The sequence below is a fragment of the Castor canadensis genome, chromosome 14, assembly GCF_047511655.1.
Source record: "Castor canadensis chromosome 14, mCasCan1.hap1v2, whole genome shotgun sequence".
In the NCBI taxonomy this organism is placed as follows: Eukaryota; Metazoa; Chordata; class Mammalia; order Rodentia; family Castoridae; genus Castor; species Castor canadensis.
In genome coordinates this window covers 15164676-15181085 of record NC_133399.1, presented here as the reverse complement: position 1 = coordinate 15181085, position 16410 = coordinate 15164676, and the positions used below count along the sequence as shown (strand labels likewise).

General features: G+C 43.1%; 1 non-coding gene and 1 pseudogene across 1 annotated transcript; both read right to left on the bottom strand.

The window, feature by feature from the left end:
* Positions 1–8983: 8983 nt before the first annotated feature.
* On the bottom strand, positions 8984–9085 carry LOC141417007 (U6 spliceosomal RNA). Its single transcript, XR_012441641.1, has one exon. It is a non-coding gene; the product is annotated as a U6 spliceosomal RNA (small nuclear RNA).
* Positions 9086–11126: 2041 nt separating this feature from the next.
* LOC141416106 (zinc finger translocation-associated protein-like) lies at positions 11127–15522 on the bottom strand (annotated as a pseudogene).
* Positions 15523–16410: the final 888 nt, after the last annotated feature.

Here is a 16410-nt window from a genome sequence, read left to right as displayed (position 1 = left end):
TCTCTGCTGTAGAAGGACTGAAACATGAGCCCCAAATAAAATTTTCTTCCTTTAACTTGTTTTTTTCTTAGGTATTTTCTCACAGGAATGCAGAGCCACCACTCTTCACTATTCAAGACTCCAGTAACTGAGGGATTACTAACCAGATCATGAGGAAGGAGGACAGTGTTTAAGGGTCCTACATGTAGGTAAACTGAAAATTGACAGGCTTTGTACAGTAGTGGCAGAAATCACAATCTCTTTAATATACAAGATGAGGACAAACTGGCATCTAGTTACAACACACATTGTAATTCCTTCTCGTCCATGAGAATAAAGTACACATTGAATGGGGTAGATACAACATGAACACTTTCAGAAGTCACAAACAACTTGTGCATGTAAGGTCAGCATGTTTCCTTATAAAGAAAAAGAAAACACCATAAAAATGGATGGGCATCTTTAAATGTATGAGTATTAATGGTCAGGCTTCAAGATTGTCAAAATAGAAACTCTCAGAATTATTTTGGCTCTTTCAAGGAATGGTGTGTAACTAACTGCTCCTAGATATGATTGCCTGCAGTTGGCTTCTGGAAAAAATCAATAGCATAGAAAAGGAAAGTTGCTTGATTAAAGAGGCTAAGGAGAAGAACAAAGCAAACTAATGAACGCCCAGGTTACTGGCACCTAGCACTATGGTGGGTCGAAGGGAATTCTCCCCTTGGAGGAGTTAAAGTTGACAGAGAAAGAATCACAGCATAGTAAAGAAGACTGCACATTGAAGGAAAAGAGTGAATGAACAGGTGATCTGAAGTCTGTACAATGAGGTACCTCTGGAGAACAAATTTATTGAAGGTCAGAGCAAACCTTGATTGCTATAGTCAAGAGCCATCTGGAGAAAGGTCCTATTGTTAGGGAATGAACTGCCCTTGGGATCACCAGCCCCAGCAGAATCACACTGCAGGGTCCCTATGTACAAGCAACCTTTCTGCACTTACTGAGATGCAATGGCCATGTGAACCATTTGTGGCTATTGGGGAGTGTCTCTGACACAAACACCCATACAGTTTTAGGCTTCATGGGCTGTGAGAGAAATGGAGTGCAGTACAGCCAATCAGCAACACTGCCCTCTGCATTGTGATGCCAGGCCAGATGTGGATTTTTTCTCAAAGGAGTTGGACCAGGAGATCTGCTTGGGAGGAGACTAGATAGTCACTCACTCCCAACAAGCCTCAGATCCAATACAGAATTGAGAGCTTCATTTGTTCTCCGTACCCTTGGTGAATTCCAGCAATGCACTGTGGTTTGGGCTTTGGTAATATTCCTAAGCACACAGTCTGAAAAGGTTCAGGGTACATTTACACCTGCATGGAATGTGCACCTTCTGTCAAACCTTGGTTGGCAAGAAGTGTGCCCTGCAAGCTGACATATGCCACAGCTGAATATGGAACCTAAAAGACTCCAGAGAGAAAATGCCTCAGCTGTCACATCAGTATTTTACTAACATGTTCAGTGAAAAAGGTGACTTGCAGTCTACAGCCTGCTGTAGCTTATTTGGTGACATCTGAGACAAATTAGAAGTACTTGCATGAGAGACTGACAATCTCCCTTGCAGATTCCAACCTTACAAGACCTGGGTGAAATGTTATCACCCAGAGGAATTTTGGCTAGTTTATTTTTCCCTATCTATTCTTTTATCTTTATTAGTGATTTCTCATAGTTTTTCTTTTATTTTTTTGTTTGTTCGAAAAGCAGGATAGTTTTCAAGATTGAAAGTATAAAGTGGGAGACTAGATCCACCAGAGATGGGAGGGGTCCCAAGAGAGGCTGCCCCTTCCTTTTATCTCATTTCATTATTTTTTTTCTATAACTGGTCTTTTCCTCCTCTCTGTCATTTTCCCTTCTGCATTTTATCCCCTTTTATAATTTGTATTTTTAAAAAATTTTTCCTTTGCATTCTACTTTGTGTTTTTTGTCTATTTACTCTTCAGTGATTCTTCTTCCCCTTTCTGGTCCTGGGGATCAAAAAGAGGGCTCTTTGCCCATTAGGCCGGTGTTCTGCCTAACAGATATTCAACCAGCTCAGCTGAGAGTAATTTACCCCAAAGAGGTCACAACCCAGTCTCATTTGTACTCTGCTGTATGCTTTAAACTAAGGGAAATCCTAGCTACTTGGGAGGCAGAGATTGGAAAGATCTGGCCTCAAAGCCAGCCTGGACAAAATGTTTGCAAGAACATCATTTCAACCAATGACTACATGGGTGCTACCCACCTGTCATCCCAGCTTTATGGGGAATCATAAATAGGAAGGTGACAGAGCAGGTCGTCCTTGGGATGAAGCAAAAGTCTACCTAAAAATAACCAGTGCAAAGGACTGGGGCATGGGTCAAGTGGAAGAGTGCTGCCTAGGAGGCATCACTGGACTCTGCATTGGGAAGAGATGCCAGATGCATATTTTTTCTCAAAGGTGTGGGAGGCCCTGAGTTCAACCCCCAGTAGTGCCCCAAACCAGCAACAAACAATAAAAACCAGTGGGGATGTAACACCTAGCTGTATCAGAACTTTCAGCACAATTGGAGCAGCACATATCAGAATCACTTTCAAGTAAAATATTGAAATAAACAGTGTCCATGGAATACACACCACCTAAAAGTGTTTTCCATGCCCATTGTAGGACTTACCTCAGATCATGTTCACCACATATTCTCTGGTCTATATCACACAATCCTAAATTACCAAGGGACTCCACTCTTGGGAGACATAGGAGAACATGAGTTTCCCAGGCATTCACATAGAACGCCTTTTGTTATGATTCACTAATCACAGCTGAGAAGCCACAGGGAGATTATACAATAAAGTCCAACTGGAATTAAAAGAACACTAGAAAACAAACCAATCCTCTAATACACATAAGAGAACTAGGGGTATTTATCCCAACAGATAGCAATGTATATGCAGCAATCATATACAAGAAATATGCACCTTTTAAAATTCGTAATTTTATAAGAATGAATTCTAAGCATATTGAAATGGATGAAGTGCCAGATTAAGAATTCAAAAGATATTTTTTAAGGATTAATGAACTCTAGGAGAATGCAAAGAAATAATGGATGACCATGTTGTACATGAAACAGAAATACTAGAAGGAAATAGAGATTTTGAGAAAGAACCAAAGAGAAGTCTTGGAAAACAAAAACTGTGTCAGTCAAATAAAACTGCAGTTCAAGGCCACAGCAATAGACAAGATCAAGAAGAACAAAGAAGCCAGGTGCCAGTGGCTCAGGCGTGTAATCCTAGCTATTGAGGAGGCAGAGATCGGAGGATTTTGGTTCTAAGCCAGCCAGGGAAAATAGTTCATGAGATCCTATCTTGAAAAAACTCATCACAAACAAGGGGCTGGTGCAGTGGCTCAAGGTGTAGGCCCTGAGTTCAAGTCCCCAGTACTGCAATAATTTTTTTAAAAAGAGCATAGAATATCAAAGATAAAAGATAAGTCTGATGAACTATCACATTCTGACCGTGACAAAGAGAAAATGGAAGAAACAATGAACATAAAATACTGGATATCTTTGACGCCATTCAAAGACCACAGTTGCATGCAATCATAACATATGACAGAGAAGAGTTATAAGATAAAGAAACAGAAATCCTATCCAATGAAATAATAGCTGACATTTCCCCTAATCTTTGTGAGATTACAGATTTTGTTGTTTCAGATTTGTATTGACTGAATGATTGCTGGTAGTGGAGTTTGAACTCAGAGCCCCAAAATTGCTAGGCAGGCACTCTACCACTTGGAGACACTGCACCAGACCTCCCCAAAACTTGGCAAAGATTTGGACATCCAGGCAAAGGAGTCATTTAGAACCCCAGGAGCTGATGCTTCCCCTTCTGTCACCCCTGTTCTTCCCCACCTACTTTTTTGTGGTAATGGGGCTTGAACATGGGGCCTTCACCTTCAGGCAGCCCACCAGCTCTATTTTTGTGATGTGTTTTTTGAGACAGTGTCTTGCAACTATTTGCCTGTGCTGGCTTAGAACCATAATTCTCCTGATCTCTGCCTTCTGAATAGCAAGGAATACAGCCATGGACCATAGGCACTTGGCACTTCTCCCATTTTTGATATACGTCTAGAGAACTATTTGCTCAGGGATCGCTTGGAATTGAAATCCTCCTGATAGCTGCCTCCTGAGTAACTAGGATTATAAAGTGTTAGCGACCTGTACAAGGCTTGTGTTTATGTTTTTGAGGTTTTTTCTTTTTGGGGGAGTACTGAGGTTTGAATTCAGGTCTTTTCACTTGCAGTACACATGCTCTATTGCTCTGCTTATTTTGGAGATGGGATTGCGATTCTAAACCAGTCCAAACAGTTGGAGACCCTGTCTCAAAAAATCCCATCACAAAAGGGCTGAAGTGTGGAGTGGCTAAGGTGTAGGCCCTGAATTCAAATCCCAGCACCACAAAAAAAGAAAAAAGAGCATCACAGCATGTGACTAAAGAATACAACAAATAACAAAGGAACACAAGATTGAAAGGAAAAAGTCTGTAATGAAAGTGAAGACGGCAGACTAGTACCATCCACCAATCATCTAGCATCTCTAGGAGATAAATGTTTTAATTGAAGAAAATAATTTTTCAAATATTACTGGAAAAGTAAGTACTTCATTGACATCCAGAATGTGTCTTACTATGTAGCCCAAACTGGCCTAGAACTCGTGTTCTTCCTGTCTCTGCTTTCCAAGTTCTGAGATTATAGATGTGCACTACCATGCATGACTCCTAAACGATACAATTGCTTGATGATTGCTGGTGCAAAACTCTGAGAAACACTGTGATTCTTGCCAGTTGACACTCTTTGGCACCATCGTCCTCTCTGTCATTGACTCATATATTCCATCTTGGGTCATCATTTGTAGGTAGTGATGTTGTCTCTTCTTTCCAATATTTATGCAATTTTTTTCTTCTTCTTCCCTTATAGCACAACGCACAGCTTACAGGTCAGTGTGAAAAGAGCAGAAACAGCAGTGAGTGTCCTTGGGTTCTTCCTGATCCTAAAATGCATGTAAGTTTCTCCATTCAGCATGCTGTGTACTAGTTTCCTGGTACTTAGGTAAGCAAGTCCCTTTTTATTCTGTGTTCCGAAGAGGCCTTTTAAAACTCAATAGAAATTACGTTTTAGAAAACACATTTTTTCCAAGAATGGAGTAATCAAGATATTTTTTGTTGGTGGGTAGTATGAGTCCTATGATAGGTTTTCTCATGCTGAGCCCCTTGTCATTAATAAGATTAACCACCCCCTGTCAGTCATGATAAACACTGTGTTAACACACATTTGTCCTTGACTAGGAAATTTTTACCCTGCATTTTACAATATTGCATGCATACATAGCTGAAATAGATCTATATCCCCCTTAATCTCCTTTTTTCTTTGTAGGACTGGGGTTTGAACTCGGCTTCATGCTTGCAAAGTAGGCACTCTTCCACATGAGGCACACCTTTAGTCTATTTTACTCTGGTTATTTTAGAGATGGGGGTCTCATGAACTATTTGCCCAGGCTTTCCTCAAACCTCAATCCTCCTGCTCTCAGCTTCCCAAGTAGCTAGGATACAAGTGTGAGTCACTGACACCCAGCTTCATAAACATTTTCTTTGGCGGTGCTAAGGTTTGAACTCAGGGCCTGGAGCTTGCTAGGCAGTCACTTGACCACTTGAACCATACCCCCCAGCCCTTTTTGTGTGTGTTGGGTAATTTTGAGATAGAGTCTCCTAAACTATTTGCCCAGGGCCTCGGACCTTGATCATAGCTAGGATTATAGATGTAAGCCACCAGTATCTGGCATTATTTTCTTCATAAAATGTTTTGATAAATAAATGGAAATCTGGACTGATGGAGTTGCCTAGCAAGCCTGAAGTCTTGAGTTCAAACCCCAGTATCACCAAACAAAGAAAAAAAGCTTTATATTCCCTCAAACTACTATTTTAGGAAAAAATGTTAATTACTTAAATTATCAGTTAATTCTACATATTGTTAATTAATTTTATGATTTATTGTTGAAACAATATACCTATATAATAATATACTTTGCATGAAGAACATATAAACCCCACAGAATGGGAGAAAATCTGCGCCAGCTACACATCAGATATAGGATTAGTACCCAGAATATACAAAGAGTTAAAAAAAAAGTTAAACACCAAAATAACAAATAATCCATTTAATAAATGGGGAAATGAATTAGATAGTTCTCAGAAGTACAAATGGTTAATAAACACATGAATAAATTTTCAGCATCCTTAGCCATAAAGGAAATGCAAATCAAAACCACACTGAGATTCCATCTCACCCCAGTCAGAATGGCTATCATTAAGAAACAAACATCAACAAATGCTGGTGAGGATGCAGGGAAAAACAGAACCCTCAAACAATGTGGGTGAGAATGTAAATTATTGCAGCCACTGTGGACATCAGTATGGAAGTTCATCAAAAATTTACAACCAGCTGGGCACCAGTGGTTCATGCCTGTAATCCTAGCTACTCAAGAGGCAGAGATCGGGATCGTGGTTCAAAGCCAGTCTGGTCATACAATTCAAAAGACCCTATCTCAAAAAATATCACAAAAAAGTAGGGCCGGTCAAGTGTGGCTCAAGGTATAGGCCCTGACTTAAAACCCTGACACCACACAAAAAAATTTACAACTGGATCTCTATACCATTTGGGTATATAGCTGAAGGAGTGTAAATCAACATATAAGAGTATAAGTCAGCTTTCATGTTTATTGCAGCTGTCTTCACAATAGCCATGTTTTACAATCAGCTTCCAGACCCAACAATCAATGAGTGGATAAAGAAAATGTGGTACATATACACAATGGAGTATTATTCAATCGTAAAGAAGAATGAAATTATGCTATTAGCAGGAAAATGGATGGACCTGGAGGTCATCATGTTGAGCGACATAAGACAAGCCCAAAGAGCCAAGTGTCATGTTTTCACTCATGCGGAATCTACACACAAAACTGCCAATGATGATGATGGGGAGGAGGAAGCATGAGTGTAAAAGGGAGTCTGGGAAGGGGGAATCAGGCGGAAGAGAGTGGGGAAGGGAGAAAGACTGTATGGAGGTATAAAAATGATCAAAGTACTTATAAACACACACACACACACACACACACACACACATATATATGTATATGTGTATATATACATTCATGTAGAGGTGGAATAATGAAACCCACCAAATACTATTTGGGAAAGGGGATGGAGAGAGGAGGGTTATGGGAATATTATGAACTTGTTCAAAGTACACTGTACTCATGTATAGAATTATCACAATGAAACCTCCTTGTACTGAAACTTCCTTGTACTGTTAATCTATCGTAATAAAAAATGAGAAAAAAATCAGATTTGAACAGCTATTCCTTTCCTAGGATTTGTGATTTTCAGCATTTCAATCTATATAATACTTTTGCTTTGAAATTAAAAGTTTTCTTATGTCCTAACAAAGGTCAGTTTTGTTTGTTTGTTTGATTGTTTTGTGGTACTGGGGTTTGAACTCTGGACCTCACACTTGCTAGGCAGGCCCCCTACCACTTGAACCACTTCACCAACTATGTGTTGCTTATTTTCAAGATGGTTTCTGGCGATCTATTTACTCAGGTCTGGCTTCAAACCATGATTCCCTCTGATCTTCTCCTGAGTGGCTAGGATTACAGATGAACCACTGCCACTTAGCTCAAGCTCAACATTTGAAAAAGGTGTATGTTTGCCTGAAAAACCATTTATTCTCTGTCTTATAAGGTATCTAACTATATCTAGAACTAAAGTCTGAATACTGTTAACTATACAAGATTCCATCAAGATGAGCTGGCAATGTAGCTCAGTGTGCACAAGGCCCTGGATTTGATCCCCAGCACTACAAAGTAAATATAAATAAATAAACCCATCACTCTGAAAATTGGATTTCTGAATTTTGACTTAAAATTTGCAAGTACAGGACTGGAGGCATGGTTCAAGAAGTAGAATGCATGACCTTGAGTTCAAACATCAATACTGCCAAAAAATTAGCAACTATAATAATTTATGTATTGATTATTTATGTATTTACAACTCATTGAAGTTGTGTTGATTATATATTAGCTGATATTCTAAGGAAATAGTTATAGAGATTTTAAAAAATTTATCCTGGTTGGTACAGTGCTCTGCTACCCAGTATAAATATCATTATTTGCATGCCTGTAGGTTTGTGTGGCTTTTTAAAGTTCAGTATACATTTAAAAACTGAAAGATTTCCTTACATCCAAAATAATCAGACTGTACTTGCAGATTAAATTGATTATGCCTCAATGTCATGCAGACCTATCATTCAAACTATAATCAACATGTTCTCTGTTGTCTAAAAGACACAAGAATGACTGGTTTATTTAAATGACAATCCAATCATTTTTTCCAGTGAAAGTGATAGTAAAGTCTATTAAGAAAGGATTACACATCCAGGCACCCATGGATCATACCTGTAATCCTAGCTACTTGGGAGGCTGAGATCAGGAGTGTTATAGTTCAAGCCAGCGCAGGCAAATAATTTGAGCGACCCCCCCACCCCCAAAATAACCAGAGCAAAATGGACTGGAGGTGTGGCTCAAAGTGTAGAGCACCTGTTTTACAAGCACAAGCTGAGTTCAAACACTAGTCCTACCAAAAGAAAAAAAAGTAATACACTTCCAATAGGCTGAAAGCAGGTCATCTCTAGAGTGAGAATGAGGGTGGTCAATAACCCAGTCCTATGTCATGTATAACATTTGATTGCCATGCCCTTGAATTTCTCCCCACTCTATTAACCACCCTGATACACTGATGTGAACAGACACTTTTCTACTGCTTTTTGCTGATTGTCATTAAGCTTGTTCATTGATATTTTGTGCAAGGACTGTTATCTGGTGTTCCCTTTGTCACAGTATTGGAAATAGACACGTTTATAGGCACATACCTGCATTGTTTAGTACTTTTCTAACATATGGAACGCTTCACTAAATTACATGTCCTCCTTGCACAGGGGCCATGCCAATCTCTGAATCATTCCAATTTTAGCATATGTTCTGCTGAAGAGAACACTTCTGCAGCGTTTTGACATCTTCCTTCCTAGATCTCCTAGGCTTGCTTTTATGTTTATACCCTAAATCAGCAACATTACCCAGATCTGTGCAATAGAAGTTATGAACACCAGTAAGCAAGTTCCTAGAAAACACGTGAGAAATCCTTGACACTTCAAGTGTGAACCTTGAATTCTGGTACACAGAGGTGTCTTCAGGGTTGGTTCAAGTAAACAAGTCCCACTGTGAGATACTGTGTGCTGTATGACAATGACACTTTACATGGGCCACCAAGGAAATCTCTACTGTATAGGGGCAATGATTGTGGAGCCCAGGATGAAATTTATGTCATGGTCATACAGGCTTAAGCTCACCTGTTTCTCCATGAAGAGAGACTTAAGGTTGATCCCACTGAATGGAATTTATAATTAGTTTAAAATAGCAATTTTTGTGTTTACATAGCAAACTACACATCATTTGTCCTGAAGCATGAATTCAGTCTTTCTCTGTCACTTAGGCAGTAAAAACATCCTGGGGCACATGAAGTGGCAGGAAGTGGGGAACACTTTCACTCCTTCCTCATTTGACAGGGAATTCTGAGACTTAAAAGTTGTGTGAATCATCCAAGATTACACAGCATTGAAGAACCAGCCTTCCAATATAGGTCAGTTTTTTTTTCATGGAACTGGGGTTTGAACTCAGGACTTTGCACCTGCAAAGCAGGTGCTCTACTGCTTGAGCCACACCTCCAGTCATTTACTCACCACCTTCCCTTCATACATCCACTGTTTTTCTTAAAAGTTTTGAGCCAGGTACCAGTGGCTCCTGCCTATAATCCTAGCTACTCAGGAGGTAGAGATCAAGAGGATCAGGGTTTGAAGCCAGCCCTGGAAAGTAGTTTGCAAGACCCTATCTCAAAAAAAAAACAACACAAAAAATGGGTGGTGGAGCGCCTCAGGTGTAGGCCCTGAGTTCAAACCTCAGTATCCACATCCCCAAAAAACTTTTTTGAGACAGGAACTCAGTATGTAGCCTAGGCTGGACTCGAAGACTCAGTCTTCCTACCTCCACCTTCCAAGTGCTGGTATTATAGGTGGGTGCTACCAAGCCTGCCCAAATCTCTAACTCTTGAATATTCCATTACCGTTATCATTGGTTCTCTGTTTCTGTCTCTCTCATTGTCTCTTTTTCCCCAGAGTCTTCCCTAGCTCAGAAACCATCATGTCAAGGTAAATTCTTTGGAAGTATTCTTGCCTCCACTTTCTTTTTTCACACTCCATGTCAAATCCACCAGCAAGGCAAGGTTGGCTCTCTGTCCAAAGTGTATCTATAACCTGGCCCTTCTCACTGCCTCTACTACTACCATCCTGGTTTAGGTGATCATCCTCATACATGGATGGTTTTCACAGTTTCTGAGCTGTTATCCCCACCTCCAGCCCTCCTCATCTACCCCGCATTGTCAATAACGATTGAAGTTGAGCCTTTCCTCCACTCAGAACTGTGGTATGGCTTCCTGTCCTACTTAGTAAATAATCAAACATTCTTACTGAGCCCCAAATCCTTATAGCTGGGTCCCCACTACTTCTCTGACTTCACTTTTCCCTTCTTTGGCCACTCTACTCTTGTATCTTGAACTTCCCTCCAACACACCAAGCATTTTCCTGTCTTGAGACTTTTGCCCATTCGCTACCCTCTTGCTGAAACATTCAGCTGTGGACATGTCTCCTCCTCTACTGCCTAAAACTTCTTGCCTGAATATCAGAGCTCGGTGCTAACTCTGCGGGAGGCCGCTGTGGCTTCTCGGAAAAGGTAGGGCCCCGCGCGAGGAGGGAGGGACGGGGCTGCGGGGCCGAGGGCGCTTCCCGCAGCGCACGGATGGGCTCATGCATCCAAGTGCACTGTGGCCCCACCCAATCCCAATCTCCGCCCCGCCGACCTGGCCAGCGGGATCGCGGGGGGCGACGGCTGCCAAGGCCGCCTGAAGCGCTGGTGCGGGACAAGGGGGTCCCCAGACCAAGGGCCGGGCCCCACCAGGCCCGCGAGCCGGCTACGCCTGACACCCTAGGCCTCCAGGATGGTGTGGCGCTCCTCGGGAGAGAAGTCCATGGAGAAGGGGTGACCTGCAGGATGTGCCGCTTGAAGGTGCTCACCTTGAGCGTGGCCAGCGCGCCCCCGCACACCGCGCACACCTGGCCGCGCCGGCCTCGGTCGTCGTCCATCAGGTAGGTGTCGCCCCGCCAGCGCGGCTGGTTGTTCCGCAGCTGCTCCCGGACTCCTGGCCGTCCCCATCATCCTCCTCTTCCTCGGCGGGCCGCTCCAACGGAGTCCCCGGAGATAACGGGACGTCGCCTGGGCCCTTGGGCGGGCAAGCTTGGAGGCTGACCCCTCCTCCTCCTCCTCCTCCTCAGCCCCTGGGCCCCCAGCCCCAGGTGGGCATCCCAGCTGTTGCTGATGACTTCCTCTCCCGGGGGGGACTCCAGTGCAGGGAGTAGGGGTGCTTCTGGCGGAAGTGCCGCTTGATGGTGCTGAGTTTGAGGGTGGCCCGCAAGCTGCAGCACACCATGCCATGCCGGGCGGGGTTGACGTCCTGCAGGTTCTCCAGCCGCCAGTGGTCCTGGAAGTAGCGCCGGTGATCACGGCCAGGGATGCGACTCTTTCCAGGCCTCGAGACCTTGGCCTCACAATGGTTAGCCTATTTCCTGCCTGAAGATGCTGTTCCCCTGGCCCTGGAGAAGGGCAGGGGGCTCCTCCTCCAGGACCCCAATGCACCCCCGTCCAGCTGAAGATCTTGTCTGCCGCCGTCCTCCTCGGGCCTATGCAAGCTGATGGAAGCTTCCTCTATGACCCACTCCTAATGTAGTCTTAAAACAATCCATACATTATCTGCTAAGGGTGTGTACTAGCTATTTATGGGAACCCAAATGAGAAAGAACTAAAATGTACATAAACATGTTCACACAATAGACTACATGCAGCTTGTTTATATTTGCAATTAACAATTTCACATGCTTCAGGTCTCCACCTACACATCACCACCTTCAGAGTCCTTCTGAAAACCTCCCTGATTTAGTTTTTGCACTACACTGAGCTCCCACAGTCCTGGGATTCTCTTATGATTCTGACCAAGTAGCAAAAAAACCCAAAAAACAAAAAAAACCAAAACTCAATGAGAAAACCCACCCCTAACCAAAACAATTCTGTAAGAGCTGATGCACAAAGACCTACCAAGGCTATGTGGACAAAAAGAATCAGGTGACCAGGAGACAGTGGATCATATCTGTAATTCTTGCTACTTCAGAAGTTGAGATTGGGAGGATGGAGATTCAAGGTGGGCCCAGGCAAAAAGTCTGTGAGACCCTCTCTCCAAAAAAACCAGAACAAATGGACTGAAGATGTGGCTCAAGTGATAGAAAGCCTGCCTTGTGAGCACAAAGCCCTGAGTTCAAGCCTATCTCACTGGACCAAAAAAATCAGGCAAACATAACAGCACCACAGGAAAATTAAAGTTCCATTAATGAACCCCTTAGAAATGGAGAAACAGGAAATAAAAAGGTGCGAGAGAGACAGAATGAACACAATGGAGGAGATAACATACAAGAAATGTGAGTTTAATGATAAAGAAACAGCTGGAAGAGGAGCTCAGCGATAGGCCAGTTGCCCAGCATTAGGACTAGGGCTTGATTGCACAGAACCACAAAAGGTAGGGGAGGGCAATCAAATAAATGTTTGAGGAAAGAAGAAAATGGTCAGGCACTGGTGGCTCACGCCTGTAATCCTAGCTACTCAGGAGGCAGAGATCAGGATTGTGGTTTAAAGCCAGCCCAGGTTAAAGTTTGCAAACCCCTAACTTGAAAAAATATCCAGCACAAAAAGGGCTGGTGACACTCTACTCAAGTGGTAGAGTGTCAACCTAGCAAGCACAAGACCCTGAGTTCAAATCCCAGTACCACCCAGAAAAATGAATTAAAAATACAGCAGATGGATTTAGAGGCCTGGCCCATGGCACGGGTAGTAGAGTGCCTGCCTTGCATTTGTGAAGCCCAAGTTCACCCCAGTACCACAAACAAAAAAACAGAAGACAGCTTGAACACCAGGATCAATCATATAGAAAACTTATGGAATTCCAGTGAAGTCATTTGGTATTAGCAATAAGATGAATAAAAAGCAAAAAAGAAGTGAAAAAAAATCAAGAGAGTGTAAAGAGTATAGGAAACACCATCAAATCCAATACACCAACTAGGAGAGTATAAAAGAAACAGAGATGCAGAAATGTTATGTTAAGAAATAGTATCTAAAACTGTCCACATCTTGGGAAGAATACAAATACCCAGTTTCAGGAAGTCAAAATACTCTAACCAAGATCAATTAAAAGACTACACTGTCATTTGTAGATCATGGACAGATTTTGTCGCAAATTCTTTATAACTTACTTGACAAAAGGTGTGGTCCTTATGATATGTGGCAAGTCTAGTCTCTTTTGATCAGTAATAGACATATTGCACTAAAATTTAAAATGTTCTAGCAATTTAACATGAAAAGTAAAATTTACACGACTAAGAAACACCTTTATTGGAATGCACATATTAGAGACTAGACATAAAAGAAAATCTCAACAAACATGAGTTAGATGTAATCTGATTATAATTGTGTATTTGCAGACATCTCAGAAAAAAAAGTTAACATCTGCTAATTTACAATCTATCTGAAAACAGTTAATGTTCCAAAAACCATTTACAGAAATCTTTTTTTTTTTTTCTGTACTGGGGTTTGAAGTCAGGGCCTACACCTTGAGCAACTCCACCAGCCCCTGTTTCTTTTGAAGAGTTTTTTTGAGATAGGGTCTCACAAACTATATGCCTAGGTTGGCTTTGAACTTCAATCCTCCTGATCTCTACCTCCTGAGTAGCCAGGGGTACAGGCATGAGTCACCAGTGTCCAGCTTACGGAAATCGTATTTAAAGAAAATATACATTTAAGCTGGGAAGTCAGTGGCTCATGTCTAGCTATTTGGAAGGCAAGAGATCACGAGGATCACAGTTGAAGTCAGCCCCCAGACAGTTCACAACTCTATCTTGAAAAAGCCCATCACACACACACACACAAAAAGGGGCTTGTGGAGTGGCTCAAATGTAAGAGTGCCTACCTAGCAAGTGCGAGGCACAGTATATATACAGTTCTAGATGAAAGCAAAATCTTATTAGCTGAGTGGACTTAAAAGACAGTGCTCATTAAACTCAAACACAATTGCTTTAACAAAACATAATGAATTATGTCACCTTAATGCACTTAATTTCTTATAATGAGTTATTGTTGGGGACAGAGTCTTGTTGGTCACCAATTTACAAGCTTAAGTGATTCTCTTGCCTTAGCGTCTCATGATGGGACTACAGACAGTTAGCACCATGCCAAGCTTATAGCTTATGTTAAAGAGTAAAAATTAGAAACACATAGTCCAGAGTTGTTTTAGAATGGGCCATGGAGGCCAGGTGCAGGAGCTTATACCACTAATCCTAAGTAGTTTTCTTTTCTTTTGGGAGTACTGGAGTTTGAACTCAGGGCCTAACACTTTTTAGGCAGGTATTCTACCACTTGACCCAACCCCCAGCTCTCTAGCTACTCTTAGATGATTGAGAGAGAATATCGTATTGGAGGCCAGCCTGGATAAAAAGAGAGTTAGCTAGACCCCCATCTCAACATAAAAAGTGGATGTGGTGGTGCAATCCTGTCATACCAGCTATGGAGGAGGGTAAGTAGGATGACCATGGTCCAGGCCAGCCCAGGCAAAATACACAAAACCCTACCTGAAAAATAAATGAGGCATTGCTCAGGTAGTAGAAAACCTGCTTAGCAAGTATGAGACCCTGAGTTCAAATGCCAGTACTGAATTAAAAAAAAGAGGCTAGTGATAAAATATATAACTTTTAGTAGATTCCCTTTAGGTTCTGTATTTTCTGGAGCACTGCACAAATTAACTAGAACCAACCTCTTCATATTGCTCACTTTTCACATTTTCATAGAAACATGTAACTCCCAGTCTTTTGACAACCAAGCTATGACACTGACTATCTGGTAACTCGTTTGACTTTGGGCATTTATTCTGTATTTCACAGGAACTCTCCCCAGCTGTTACTGTTTTGCACTGAGACAAACATTCATGTTAGCTCAAAACGCTGTGTTTTACTGATTTCATAGAAACATGTATCTCCAGTTCTTACACAAACCTAGGTAGAAGTTTGACTATCTGGGAACAAATTTAACTCTGGGTATTTAGTCTGTATTTCACAGGAATTATCTCCACCTGGTGGGATGGCGCTGGACTCCTGGAGGAAGAGTCAGGGCAGGGGGCAGGGTGACAGTCCTGTTGATCAGCAGTTCCTGGGGAGCCAGGGTCAGGGGTTGCTCTGCTGCGGAGCTGCGGCCCCCAGGAGGACGTCGCGTGCGCTGGGCTGGCGGACATGCGGGACACAGCCTGCTGCTTGATGTCGGGGCACTTGCGCGGCCCGCCGCTGGAGGGCGCTAGCCCCACCTGGTGGCCGCGGTCAGGACCGCCTTCGCCACCACTGCTGACCCACGGGCTGCCGCGGGCGCTCAGGGACGCCTTCCGCCGCTGCGGCGAGGGTGCACCGGGTCCAACGAGGGCCGCAGGAGCTCCGCCACCGAGCCTCGGGAGGGACAATCAGGAAGCTCCGGCCCGAAGCAGTGGGGGTGCCTGAACCCCAGTCAATGAAGATGAAAGAAAAAAAAAATTTAGAAACAAAGCCCCAAATCAAAAAACCCCAAATTGCCCGACATCTCTTCTTTGAATTAATATAAACGGGAGATGTTTATTTTTAAAAAGTTCCTTTCCTTTGTTTACGAAAGTTCTTAGAAAACTTACAAATTCCTAAAAACAATCGGCAAGACGATTAAGTCGGTCGTGTGGCCTGGTTGCGCTCTCTTGACTCAGCGGTGTCCCTGCCCCGCTGTCGCTGCGGCTGTCACCTTGGCGCAGGGGCTGGGGCGGTGGCACCAGGTGAGAATGGCCGCGGTGGTGGCGCAGAGTCCCAGGGGCGCCGCGGAGCGGGGCACAGGGACAGGGGGCGCCCGCCACCACCGCAGTTCCCCACGCTCCCGCAACGGCGCTCGCTGTCTCCGGAGGGATTTCCCTATGTGAGGCTCTCTAAGCCTAACCTTCACAGGTTTTCTTCATGTGTGCACGGTACAGATTGAATCCAGCCAATGTCTACGTGCCCAATCCAAAATGCTGTCCCGAAAATGCTCCGCCCCCCACAAAACCCAAGTTACAACTTCAGAAAGACAAAACACCTGTCCACATCTGCACCTGGGTCTCCTGCTCCATGCTGCT